Raw genomic sequence first — 13,741 nt, forward strand, 5'->3', positions numbered from 1 at the left:
CTCCACTGTGAGTCAGCATGTGGCTCTTTAGATTTCCCTTCTGAGAAAATGAATAGTGGCACTCGGAACACGAAAAAGGTTTTTCTCCACTGTGAGTCAGCATGTGTTTCGTCAAAGTGTCCCTTCGAGAAAATGAATTGTTACACTCGGAACATGAAAAAGGTTTTTCTCCACTGTGAGTCAGCATGTGGCTCTTCAGACTGCCACTTAGATAAGATGAATAGGTGCACTCGGAACATGAAAAAGCTTTTTCTCCACTGTGAGTCAGCACGTGTCTCCTTAGATTTCCCTTCTGAGAAAATGAATAGTGGCACTCGGAACACGAAAAAGGTTTTTCTCCACTGTGAGTCAGAATGTGTATCGTAAGTTGGCCCTTTCGAGAACATGAATAGTTGCACTCGGAACATGAAAAAGGTTTTTCTCCACTGTGAGTCAGCATGTGACTCGTCAGATCGCCCCTTCGAGAACATGAATAATTGCACTCGGAACATGAAAAAGGTTTTTCACCACTGTGAGTCAGCATGTGGATCGTCAGAGAGCCCTTTTGAGAACATGAGTATTTGCATTTGGAACACGAAAAAGGTTTTTCTCCACTGTGAGTCAGCATGTGTCTCGTCAAAGCGTCCCTTCGAGAAAATGAATAGTTGCACTCAGAACATAAATGTTTTTTTTCAGTATGGGTGCGTATTTGCCTTTTAAAATTCGACTTATGAGAATGGGAGTAGGTACAATGAGGAAAAGATAATTGTTTTTCCAAAGGATGCGTCTTGAGATCTGTCGAAAAAATAAAATAATACGATTATAAAGGCTTAAAACGACTAAATATCTACACTTGGCGTAAGAAAGCACAGAAATTGATAACAAAATACGATGGCAGAATTGTTAAATTTCAGAAAAAAAATGTGTTTTTACCGGACTGGACAATTCTTTTAAAGCGTTCTAAGCATTTCCTTTTTACATCCGGCAGACCTATGTCAATTTCCATACAAGAGAATCCCCCATCCATATCTTCTGGGCGTCCGAGTTCCTCCTTGACGGTAATAGTCTCCACATTAATGCAAGCTATAAAACAACATGTGCGTACATTGATCATCGATGTGAAACTCGTTTAAAAAAAGCTTAAACTAGAAACAATAAAATAAATCATAGATTAACCCTGCAGTAGTGAGAAATAAGCGAAGAGAGTTCAAGGTTAATTTAAGAAAATTAATAAGAACGACCATGAATGTCCGCTTCAGAAGGAATAAGCATTTTCTTCAGAGTACCTTCAGTATGGAGTTGTTGTTTTTAATTCAATGGAATGATGTTTTCTTCCATCAATATGTATTTTTAACGAATGAGGATGAGGTGGAAACTTGATGAATCGAGCACTTATTGTAAGCATTGGCGGCTTCTGTGATCGTAGGGTATAGTCACATCAAACAAACATATAATGTTCTGTCGCCATGGCAATCCAAAATGGACTTGTATACTTATTTTTTTATTAAAGAAACACACATTCCCGGATTACGAATAACCTGAGAACATTTGAAAATCTCCAACTATCACCACAGTAAGCGGAAAAAGTTGCTTGTGTTGTGATGGAAGACTTAGCCAGCCGAGGAATTGAACACACTACGCCTGGGTGGGACCCAAGCGCGATGTCATCTCAGCCACCGACCGGTATATTACAATTTATTTAACATAAGCAATGAAACTCACTGGCTGTCTGAGTACTTTCCGCATATCGCAAACATTCCTTCTTTACATCTGGGAGGTCGAAATCCATATAAGTGTACGGCATTTCACCTCCGCCTTCTTCCTGGGGCCCTGGTTCCGTTTTGATGGAAACAGTTTCTGGATTTACTGGATCCATGGCACCGCTGTCGCAGGGTTTGGTAATTGGTAAACGCCCAAACAAAAATATATACCTGAAACAAACATAGTTGTAACGTAATCCTATGAGCACACGAAAGCATTTAAATTATCGATTAATCAACAGATATGAAGTGTCAACTTCAAGGTCAAGATAGTCACAATATGTATCTCTTATTTCAAATATCAGTTTCATATAAGATGTCATTGTTTTGACAGAATATTCCAAGCTAACAAAATTTAATAGTATTAAATACAATACAATAAGTTGAAGTAAAACAGAGATCCCGGGTCCTTGCACAAAAGAATGAATGCATAAAGATTGACAACTCGACCTTCTATAGAATTGGTTTGGTCAAGATTTTAACCTTAGATCTGGCAAATTTTAAGACAACCGGGCATCGGTGACGGCCCACCACACCATCGACCAAGAATAGAGGATTTTAAGAAAAGGCGTGACTATAGACAATATAATTCTTCTTCGGAACCTACCGAAAATTCAATTCATTAGCGTAAAACAAAATTGAAATGTCACCCAAGACCACAAAGTCCCATCTGACCATAAATATACCACTCTCTAGATCGATATCTTCGGGCTTTTTGTATACAACAGAATTATACAGTACTTAACCACAGATATACAAGCAGTACCTACCGTGCGGAAAAGAGCAGTAGACAAGATAGAAAAAACTCAAGGTCATCTAAAAGTAAGATGCAACCATAGACAATATAATTGCTCTCGGCCTACTCCATTCATTCACTAGCCCAAAAAAATATTTTTAAAATAAAAATGTCCTTGAAGCAGAAAAATGTCGAAATGTTTTCCAAGGGCAAGGTTCATCTGACTAAGAAAATAAACTTTTACAGTGCATTTCCTCAAGATGAAACTTGTTAATCTGAGAAGAAGAAACCCAAAATGACAAGAAATTTGCAACAACACTGAAGAAAATTTCCAAAACATGATTGTCCGACAGTACGGCGAAGAATTCCGACATTTTTTAGCCTCATGAACTCATGGTTACATATGTTTAAAAATCTTTAATTTCACCAAAACAATAAGATAATACAGGATAACACTAATCAATAACATGAATAAGTTGGTCGATATAATAAATAACATTTATACGTTGTGGAGGAAGACATATGCCAAGTATGTTACGTAATAACCTAAAAACTGTCAATTCACTTTAAACTTGAACTTACGTAGGTAGGTTGAATATATGTTTGTAACTCGCTAACACTATACTGGCTTATATTGTATTTTTATCACGAACAACTTTAAAACGACGGAAATGATAGTATTTCGGCAGCAAATGACAACCCGCGTGTATAAATAAACCACTCACGGCAAAATTCCGTCATCTCTTTCTGTTACACGAGTCATTATGGTAGAGAGCGAGAGATCAAACCAACCCTTCTACTCTCACCAATGAGATCTGAGATTTTAGCCATATTATTCGTTTTCTATAAGAATTTTGAGGTGGGCGTGGCGGTTTCAAATGAGTTTCAAGGCCAAAGCTGAGAGAAATGCCCCTGCATCTGACAAAGCGCTGTCCTAACCATAACTGATCAGCAAACGCAAAACACAATCGAAAATGAAATTGTAGGATTATGCGTGACTATATCTACATTGTAACATTGTCAACATCGCACGTAGTGCACATCACTCTAAACCTTTCCCTTACTGTTCTAATAAAATCCACGCGTTCCGGTGCTGTGAAGTCAATAGTTAATCGCTTTTGTTTACTATAAAATATAGTTTATATGCATCTAAATAAATTAAACTATTTAACTCTACCTTTAGCATCTCTACAACTACTGGAGGCTTTTCTGGGACATCTACGTGCTAGAAGAGATCTCTATAAAATAAATAAACATGTGAAGGCATTTCAGTTTCTTCGAATTCTTGAAACGGTTGAATTGGTTGATACTGACGCCGCCAACTACGCCGCCAACTCTTGTTTTAATGCTGGAACTTTGACATCTGTCGTTTCTGTAAATGAAATTATCAAAAAAAAACCAGTTCTTGATCGTTTATGTCAGCATTTAGCCATGTTTCAGTAAGGGCATAAATTTCGTAATTCATCGTTGGTAATTTACATTTTAGTTCTTGAAGTTTCGTTCTCAGTCCAAGTGTTTGTAATGGTTTCCTTAAAAATGAAAACTTATAATCGGTTGCACATATTTACCACCATCCTCCGGCCTGCAAACATATAAGGAGCTCCACCTTGAAGTTGAAACTATGCGAAGAAAATTTCCTGATGCTACATTTATTCTGATGGGTGACTACAACCTTCCAAATATTGTATGGGACATTGAGAACTTCCCGTCCTCGAGTCCGGACAACATCAATCATGGCTCCCATGAAATTATAGAAATGTCGAACTTTTTAAATCTGCATCAGAAAAACCATGTGTACAACATCAATTCTCGTCTTCTCGATCTTGTCTTTACAAATTCTTCTAGTGTTAATGTGTATGCCTCTGATGAAATGATTCTTCCAATCGATAAATACCACCCCCCTCTAATAATCAATTACCTTGTCGGGATATAAGAAAGCACCACCAATATTGTTAATATTAAGATGGTCACACTTATGTAATTGCAACACCGGCCGCTCGGGTCGCCGAACGTTCCAGCGGACACGCCGGCGACCGCAGCGCCACTCTGTTTTCGAGCGTCTTAGGATTAACACTTTGCTTACAAATGTTAAACGTACCTTCATTAAATAAATAATTAAACGTGGAAATTTCTTTTACTTCTCCGAGTCGATAGCCCCGCTACTACAGGTAAGTATCCGTGGCTATCCCAAGCCGCATAACTTCTTCCACAACTGGTGACTTCCGACTTTGAATCGTAACTTTTGTAAATTCATTCGCCATTTTCAATTTCGCGAAACACGTGTTAGTTCGACGCAAATGACCTCGAAAACAGAGTCCTGGGACAAATTTGGTAAGCACCTTTTCATTTTTAATTTAAAACATTTAAATTCTAGTAAAAATTTAATAAATCCCAGTATTTTTTTGTAGAAATTATATTCAATCATATGTGTTTGCACCACGGGTAGCTCTGCAATTACCCGCTTTACAATTCTGAATACCCACTGAATTCATTCTACGTCTGTATATCCACGGCGTATAAAAATAAAATAAATCGAACAACAAGCCCTTCTTCTGTTGTAAACTGTGACATTTTCGTAATTTGAACTAAAGGCGTGTTACCCTCTATTTCAGCTAAAACTGACGCAACTTGTGGAAACTTCCACACCTTTCACATCATCATTCATGAGCCGAGATCTTCCACATCTGGCCTACGAGGAGATCTCAAACTACATCTTCCACAATCTGTCCACAACGGGTAACCTCTTCCACAACTGGTCTTCCACATCATCGATCTACCAGCCGTCTCCAGCCCAGATCCAACCTGCAACGGACGACCTCGGAAACCTGATCAACGTTTCCATCCATCGTCAACATCCATGATCCCGCCACGTAAATTTCACATTTTTTGTCATTATCTGTGTTCAAATATTCTTACAAAACATTAATTTCTCACACAAATTTCGATTGAAATTTAGCGTAACGTATTGTCACATAGAAATCAAATTCTTGCTTGAGATGCTGAAAAATAATATGTCACATGGTATTTGCAATTCTTGTAACAAAAGTGTACAATAATGTTACATTCTATGTTCACAAACAACAATATTAATCTCATGTAAAATTTATTTAAATTTATTTAAATTCATTTCGCATTTTACGAAAAAGGTTTGCGTCTAGAATATTTTTTTTTTGGGCAAAACTTGAAGAATACTCACATAGATGTCGGCAATCTATTTTTTTTTTTTTATTTCTAGCATTATTCTAAATTTTTATAACCTGTAGGATTTGCCATACTATTGTCTTCAGTGCTATTCCGATTTATGTTGAAATGACCTCGGAAAAGAACAACTATACGTCAAGCACATCATCAAGTGAACATCAAGATCAGGCAGCTAAAAATATTCGCACCAACATGGAACATATCGACAATTCAAGCTCCGCAACAACGATTAATTATGTCTCGGTTAGACTACCACCGTGCTGGAGAGAAAACATCTCACTATGGTTTGTGCAAGCTGAAGCACAGTTCATCAACTCGCGTATCAAGGATGATTTCACCAAATATAATATCATCATCGCAGCGTTGGACACACAAACACTACAATGCGTGAGCGACGTAGTGATGCAACCACCTACCTCAGAAAAATACATCAATCTGAAAGCAGCACTTATAGATCGACTTCAAGACTCTGCTGAAAAACGCCTCACTAGATTACTGACCGGCATTCAACTGGAAGACAGGAAGCCTACCGGCCTATTACGTCACATGCTTGAACTCGCAGGACCTACCTTGGCAGACAGCGCAATAGTACGCACCTTATGGTTACAACGCCTACCTCAACATGTGCAAGCAATCCTTTCAGCTCTTCCGGACAACGACATCAATCAACTTGCCACAGCTGCAGACAAAATCTTAGATGTGTACCAATCTACCGACTGCAGCGCTGTTGATGACAACAATAAAGCAAACACCTCTCGTCACAAGCCGCATGAAACCTTCCACATCTGAAAAACAAAACTTCTTCATATACAGATGAACTTTCCTGACTGCTACAACTTCAACAACAAAACGCCGCACTTTCGCAGGAAGTTTCACAGCTACGCATGGCGAGAAATGAACCACTCATGACCCGGTTCACGCAACTCATCTCCCAATTGGAATCGAGAGGGAAAATCAGGCAGATCAACGTCAGACGTACATCAAATATTTTTTTCTACAAAACAAATAAAAAGCTTACCCTTCAAACAACAACTCAAATCAATCAACAATCAGCCGTCAACAATTTAAGAGAAAAGCAAGTAATAACCTCCGCATCTTCACCGACCAAATCACACAGCCGTCAACAATTTGAGAAACGCAAGCAATAACTCGCGCATCTTCATCGACCAAATCAGCCGTCAACCAGCCTTCAACAATTTGAGAGAAACGCAAGCAACAACCCGCGCAGCTTTACCGCGCGAAGGACGATATTCCCAGCTCTGCTAATGGACTCATCGGGACAACACTGTAGCGCCCTGGCCCCGGCAACCGCCCCGGACCAGCGCTACATCGGACCTGAACGCCCTGGCTCCTGCAATCGGACCAGCGCTTCATCCAAGCACCACGACCACCACGAGGATACGCGACATCCTCACTGGTCTAAACAGCACCCGCCCAACCGCCTACAAGGTCAACTGTACCTTCGGCATCCTGTCAGCACCGGAGTGAAGAACCATGTTCTTCCCCAGCGCCTGACCATCACCGAGTCCGGTCAACAGCGTCCGACGTCGACTCACTGACTCACGCACGACCAGCAAACCACCGCACGCATCCGGGGAATTCAATATCTGTCACACATCATCTCTCATCACGACTACCGCATATCACCTTCAAGCTAATGGCCAAGTTGAAAACCTCTCTTATGGCAAGTAGAGACCTAAACTGGCAATGAAGGTCCTCACAAGGCAGAAGAGCGCGACGACAAAACATTTGTCACCTCACTATGGACACACCTGCCGCTATCACACCTGGAACCAAGAAAACAACTCGCTCAGGTCGGCAAGTACATTCTCCAAAACGATTTGGATCGGAATACGCACAAAAAGACACTTCTATTGGCATTTCATTTTTTTCTACAACTCATGATAGAAATTAATTACCAAATTCCGCCTAGCTTTCTCTTACAAACCTTATTCTTGAAATACATATTTTTCTTAAAAAACGGCAAACCAAACAATATTAAATTTACATATTTTTGATGGAAATTTGACTTTAGTATTGTTTGTTATCAAATAATTATAATTATAATTTATTATGTATTCACGAGTGTGAAACATTTTCATTACGATGAACACAAATCATCTTGTAAACTGCATAACTCATGCACCTTAAAACGTATAACAATTATACAATAACTCTATGCTCGGATGAAAACTTTTCACCACTTAATAGCATTTATATATGCATTGCTACTCAATTATTAGCATCAACCGTCATCACAAGTGTGATCGACTACCAATATAATGAGCATAGTTCATTTATTTTTTTTGTAAGCATATTATTGAAAACTTTTCACCGCTTAATAGCATTTATATATGCAATTGCTACTCAATTATTAGCATCAACCGTCATCACAAGTGTGATCGACTACCAATATGAGCATTGTTCATATTTTTTTTTTTTTTTTTTAACCATGTACCAAGGTACTTTTGGTGTACTTTTAAATATGCTTCTCTGGACGTATAGGCACTATATACTTCTAGAGAACCATATTATCGAAAACTTCTGTTATTTAATGTATCATTATTATTATTTTTTTTCTCATGCAATAACAGTAAACAGCTGATGATGTATTACTTTCCTAACTAAGGAACATTAACCCACTTTGTTCATACGTATGTAAATAAACATGGTTATTCGACTTTTTGTCTTCAAAAAACACATATTTACATACTGATGACAGACGTGTTGCATAGTTAATTTAAAATTACCAATTCACCGCTACAGATTAGCGTAACATATTAGATTTCTAATACCATAATGAACACCTTACTAAGGTTACCTTATACATGTACTTCTTTAATTAAGACAACTGTATTATTTATGCTTATATTTCTATAAACATTTCATACTCTAGTTATAGCTCACTATACATTTATATTTTAAGTCAAACAAATATGTCTCTAAACGCAGAAATGTTTCCTAAGCTAATTATGACTACATATTTTCGATTCAATTATCATGTACAATGCTAATTTCAAGTTTATCATAGATGATAGGATTACATATTTTTATATTCTATTATATAATAATGTCATGACCAGCGCTACATAGCACGCACTCTGCGTAAAAATCATGCAGTTGCACTGTACATGGTTTAACTTAGAAAAATTTCACGATTTATACAGTGAAACCACAAACTGGAATCAAACTTGGATTTCCATGCACTACAAAGTAATAAACAATGCTCCGAACAACTAGTTCGTCGATGCACCTGACACCGCAAACGCGGTATATTAGCAAACTTTTAGTTTTAAGTTACTTTGTAAATAAATTAAGACTGCAAACACTCATTGTAATTAAAAACTTAGCAATAACACCTATAGTTATTATAAGTAATCTTAACTAGTAAATACTGTATTAGAATTAAGTTCTCTTGCTGACCAATATGTTGCTTCTTATATCCCAACTCCTTTAGCATGTCGTGGACACTGGAGGGGAGGCTGTCGGGATATAAGAAAGCACCACCAATATTGTTAATATTAAGATGGTCACACTTATGTAATTGCAACACCGGCCGCTCGGGTCGCCGAACGTTCCAGCGGACACGCCGGCGACCGCAGCGCCACTCTGTTTTCGAGCGTCTTAGGATTAACACTTTGCTTACAAATGTTAAACGTACCTTCATTAAATAAATAATTAAACGTGGAAATTTCTTTTACTTCTCCGAGTCGATAGCCCCGCTACTACAGGTAAGTATCCGTGGCTATCCCAAGCCGCATAACTTCTTCCACAACCTCAATTCTTATGTTATGGTAATTGACCCCACGATTGTCAAGCGTAATTTTTAAAAAGCAGATTACCCAAAGATTATAGAATTTTAATCAACTTATAATTGGGCTTATGATCTCACTTTATAAAGCTCAAGTTTAAATGAGGCCTTAGAATACTTTTACAATGTAATTTATCAAGCAATCGATAGCTTTGTACCCCTACAAAAATATTACACTTCTAAATTCCCTAAATGGTTCGATTCTGAACTAATTAATCTAACGTACGATAAAAAAATTTCCCACAAATGTTATAAAATAAATAGAACGCTAGATAATTATATCGCATTCTCCATTCTGCGTAAAGATTGTACTAGGAAATCGAAAGTTTGTTTCAAGAAATACACCAACAATGTTGAAAATTCTATTTTAACAAATATTAATAAATTTTGGAATTACGTTAACTTCTTTCGGAAAAATAACTCTAACTTTCCCGGTACAATGTTTTACGGGAAAAAAGTAGGTCATGACAAAAACGATATTGTAAATTTATTTGCAGATTTCTTCAAGAGTGTATATGTTGAAGACAATGACAACATATTATCCGATAAACCCCAATTTACCGAAAGCTCACTCAACTTGCATAACATCCATATGGTAGTAAATGATGTTGTGACTTTTATCAAACAGCTGGATACCAGGTCGAATTCGGGGCCAGATATGATTCCCTCAATATTACTTAAAAACTGTATTCATGTTCTAGCTCTTCCTATTACTATAATTTTCAATTTATCTACAGGTTGTTTTCCTGAAATTTGGAAAAGTAGCTTCATAACACCTATTTTTAAAAAAGGAGATAAATGTCAAATTGAAAATTATAGACCCATATGTATTATGTCATCACTACCTAAACTTTTAGAAAAGACTATATTAAGTAAAATCATGCATCAAATTAAACCAATTATATCAACATTTCAACATGGTTTTATGCCTACGTCAGCTTACTTATTGCTTTACGAAAATTTTATTTCTAATGCACTGTCCAAGGGTCTTCAGGTTGATACAATTTATACTGACTTTAGCAAAGCCTTTGATACTGTTTCTCATCGCTTTTTAATGGAAAAATTAGAACACTTTGTAGCAGTTCAATCTTGCCCCGCTACAGAGATCCTAACACCTGTCAATACCTTGCACTTGTTGATGTGTCGCAAGCGGTATGGCAACTTCCAGATGGAGCTACGAACTTCAGTACTTTACGGCAGGGGCGTATAACTCCCGTCTGACCTTGTAACCCTGATGGGAGGAGTTATTCCCAACCCAAATTTTTTTAGACAAAGCTGTTGTGGCTGAAAGCTCAGATCTCATTGGGTCAGAGCAAAAATAGTAGTTGTAAAAATTGTAGTCAATAGCTATGGATTTACGTAGAAAACGTACTTAAATAAAATAGAGCAAATAACTCCGTTTCCATTGATAGCAGCCAAAAAAAAATTCCATTACATGAAGGCGATTATAAAAAAAAGTTTTAATTGTGTAACGTACTCCCCATACGTAATAGCGTAGATTACCAATTAAAGCTGTATGAATTCTGGAACACAGAATCCAAAAAACCTATTAACCACAATAACCCTACTAGCAGAGGCGGATTTGCAGTCTTGGCCGCCCTAGGCCCCAGACCATGTAGCCGCCCCTTTCTCAGTACCCATCATTGACCAGGAGTATCCAAACTTTTCAGTGAGTTCCTAGGGTCAAAACCGTTTTAATTTTCCTGCCATTATCATTCATGTTTCATGGAATTATCGTCCACGTCCTGTAAAATATTTTGATTTTTGTTAATATTGCAGTACATACACGTCGCGTCGCGAATACCTTTAAGAAATTAGAAAAACGATCGTCAACTCGCTGCAATTGCTGTACGCACACTGGCAGGGGCGTATAACTCCCGCATGACCTTGTAACCCTGATGGGAGGAGTTATTCAATACCCGAATTCTTATCGACAAAGCTGTTGTGGCTGAAAGCTCAGATCTCATTGGCTTAGAGCAAAAATTGTAGTTTGATCTCTCGCTCTCTACCATAGCGACTTGTGTAACAGAAAGAGAAGCTAAGCATGGGTTATGCTCCGATAAAAATTAACGGTAATTTCCAAGACGCCATTTCGAAAGTTGATGTTTTTAGCGTAAATATTTTGAATTTTCTTTCACCCATTTATAAATAATGTTGCGTGCTAGAATTCTTCAAGGTGATAAATTAATGCCGTGTTGTGTTAAAGGTTGCTCAGACGGATTCGATAATCCGGTGCTAGCAAGAAGCAGCAAGAAATACTTTGTTTGTGGGTGTCATTTCGCGATTGAAAGCAAAAATACGGTACTTTTGGGATTTCAAAATGTATTTTATTTCTTTGAGGAAGCTCAATAATTGAAATACACTACGAATGGAGAAGAAATTGATTCATGGAGTTCAGGTGATGATGGTGTTTTGCAAGAAATCTAAACTTAGATCATGTGACAACATAAAGAACAAAAGCGGCAATATATTTGAAAATTTCTGGAAGAACATGAACTGGGAGCAGCAAAGATCATTTATAACTTCTCATGTTAATAAAGTACCAAAGAAAATTACAAAAAATCCAGAAATCATCCAAAAGAACTGATAGTCGAACTTACGTTTTCACGATTGATAATGTACATCACCAAGTCTGTAAAAAATGTTCTTGGCCACTCTTGGCATTAAAGATTCGTTTATAAGATATTGGCTGACAAAAACAGACTGTGCCATGCCTCCAGATTTGTCTACTTCAACAAGTAACCGCAGAAATCCAGAGAAAATTGAAGACCACAAATATGTTGGAAAGTTTTTAGCAGGTCTTCCAAAGATGCCGTCGCATTACTGTCGTGCTAAAACATCACGAGAATACTTAGAACCAATTTTCTCGAACATGACACAGCTCTACCACACATATCAAGAGAATTGTGAGTAAGAGGGTAGAGAATGCCTTGGTCGTAAATTATTTGACAAATTATTTTTGAAACTCAATCTGAGCCTATTCTACCCGAAGAAAGATCAATGTGACGATTGTTGCAGTCATAAAACTGGAAACATTACGGATGAAGAATACGCACAACATGTTTTGAAGAAAGATCGAGCCAGGAGAGATAAAAATACTGACAAAGATATTGCACAGTCCGGAGCTTGTCATGTATTCACACAGGATGTTGAATCGGTAAAATTGGCTACGTATCTTCAAGCTAATGCAATTTATTATAAAACTAAATTATGCGTCCATAATTTTACATTATACAATTTAGCAACTAAAAAAGTAATGTGTTATTGGTTCGATGAGTCAAATAGCACACTTGAATTGAAGCCTCTATTTTTGCTTCATGCTTAGTAGACTATCTAGAGAAAGTTTTGAGCCAGAAATTATTGCCTGTGATTTTATATTCCGATGACTGTTGTGCTCAAAATCGCAATGTTACCTTAAGCAATGCTTTATTACGTTTAGCGATTGAAAAAAATATTATAATTACTCAAAAGTACCTGGTAAAAGGCCATACCCACATGGAATGTGATTCCGTACACAGTGCAATAGAGTTTAAATTAAAAGGTAAAGAAATTTACCTTCCACAACAATACATGGCTATTACTAAAACCGCTAGGAGTGATCCTATGCCTTACGAAGCTCGTTATTTGGACTATACCTTTTTTACCGACTTTTCGAAAGAATTAATTTATAAATCTATACGGCCTGGTAAAAAAGCAGGTGACCCAGCCGTCGCAGATGTACGTATGCTAGAATACAGATCAAATGGCACAATTTGGTATAAAATTGGTTTTGATGACGAGCTTCAGCCGTTACCACATCGTCCCACGCCAATTAACAGCATTAAACAAATAAATCACCTGCACAAATTGTATGCAGCTAGAATACCAATTACAAATCGGAAGTATAAAGATTTGCAAGACCTAAAAAATGTATTGCCATCTAGTTGCCACTCTTTTTATGATGACCTTACACACAGCAATCGCTAAAGACTGCAACTAACTATTAGACTAGAGATTTCGAGTATATTTTTTTTTATTTTTATAATTTTATTACTATTATATCTTGTTTAGTTGGAGTTTATCATAGACATATGAATATTAGTAGACCTGCCCTAAGTGATTAAAAGCGTATTATCCCCACTCCCCATACCGGTTCCATTGGAGCCGGCTGTGCTCGCGTATGGCCTCAAGTGAAATTTGAAAACGTGACGTCATCATTCTTGTGCGAACTATGGTCGAGGCATCATCGGTTCATTTTACGAAATAACACGGCAA

General features: G+C 37.4%; 1 long non-coding RNA gene across 1 annotated transcript; it reads right to left on the bottom strand.

The window, feature by feature from the left end:
* Positions 1-528: 528 nt before the first annotated feature.
* LOC149414395 (uncharacterized) lies at positions 529-1,963 on the bottom strand. The gene is made up of 3 exons (XR_016304005.1): positions 1,702-1,963; positions 913-1,062; positions 529-774 (listed from the first exon to the last, which is right to left on the bottom strand). It is a non-coding gene; the product is annotated as an uncharacterized LOC149414395 (long non-coding RNA).
* Between the last annotated feature and the right edge of the window lie 11,778 nt (positions 1,964-13,741).

The sequence above is a fragment of the Hesperophylax consimilis genome, chromosome 20 (genome assembly GCF_061612785.1).
Source record: "Hesperophylax consimilis isolate HC1 chromosome 20, BYU_Hcon_1.0, whole genome shotgun sequence".
Classification (NCBI taxonomy): Eukaryota; Metazoa; Arthropoda; class Insecta; order Trichoptera; family Limnephilidae; genus Hesperophylax; species Hesperophylax consimilis.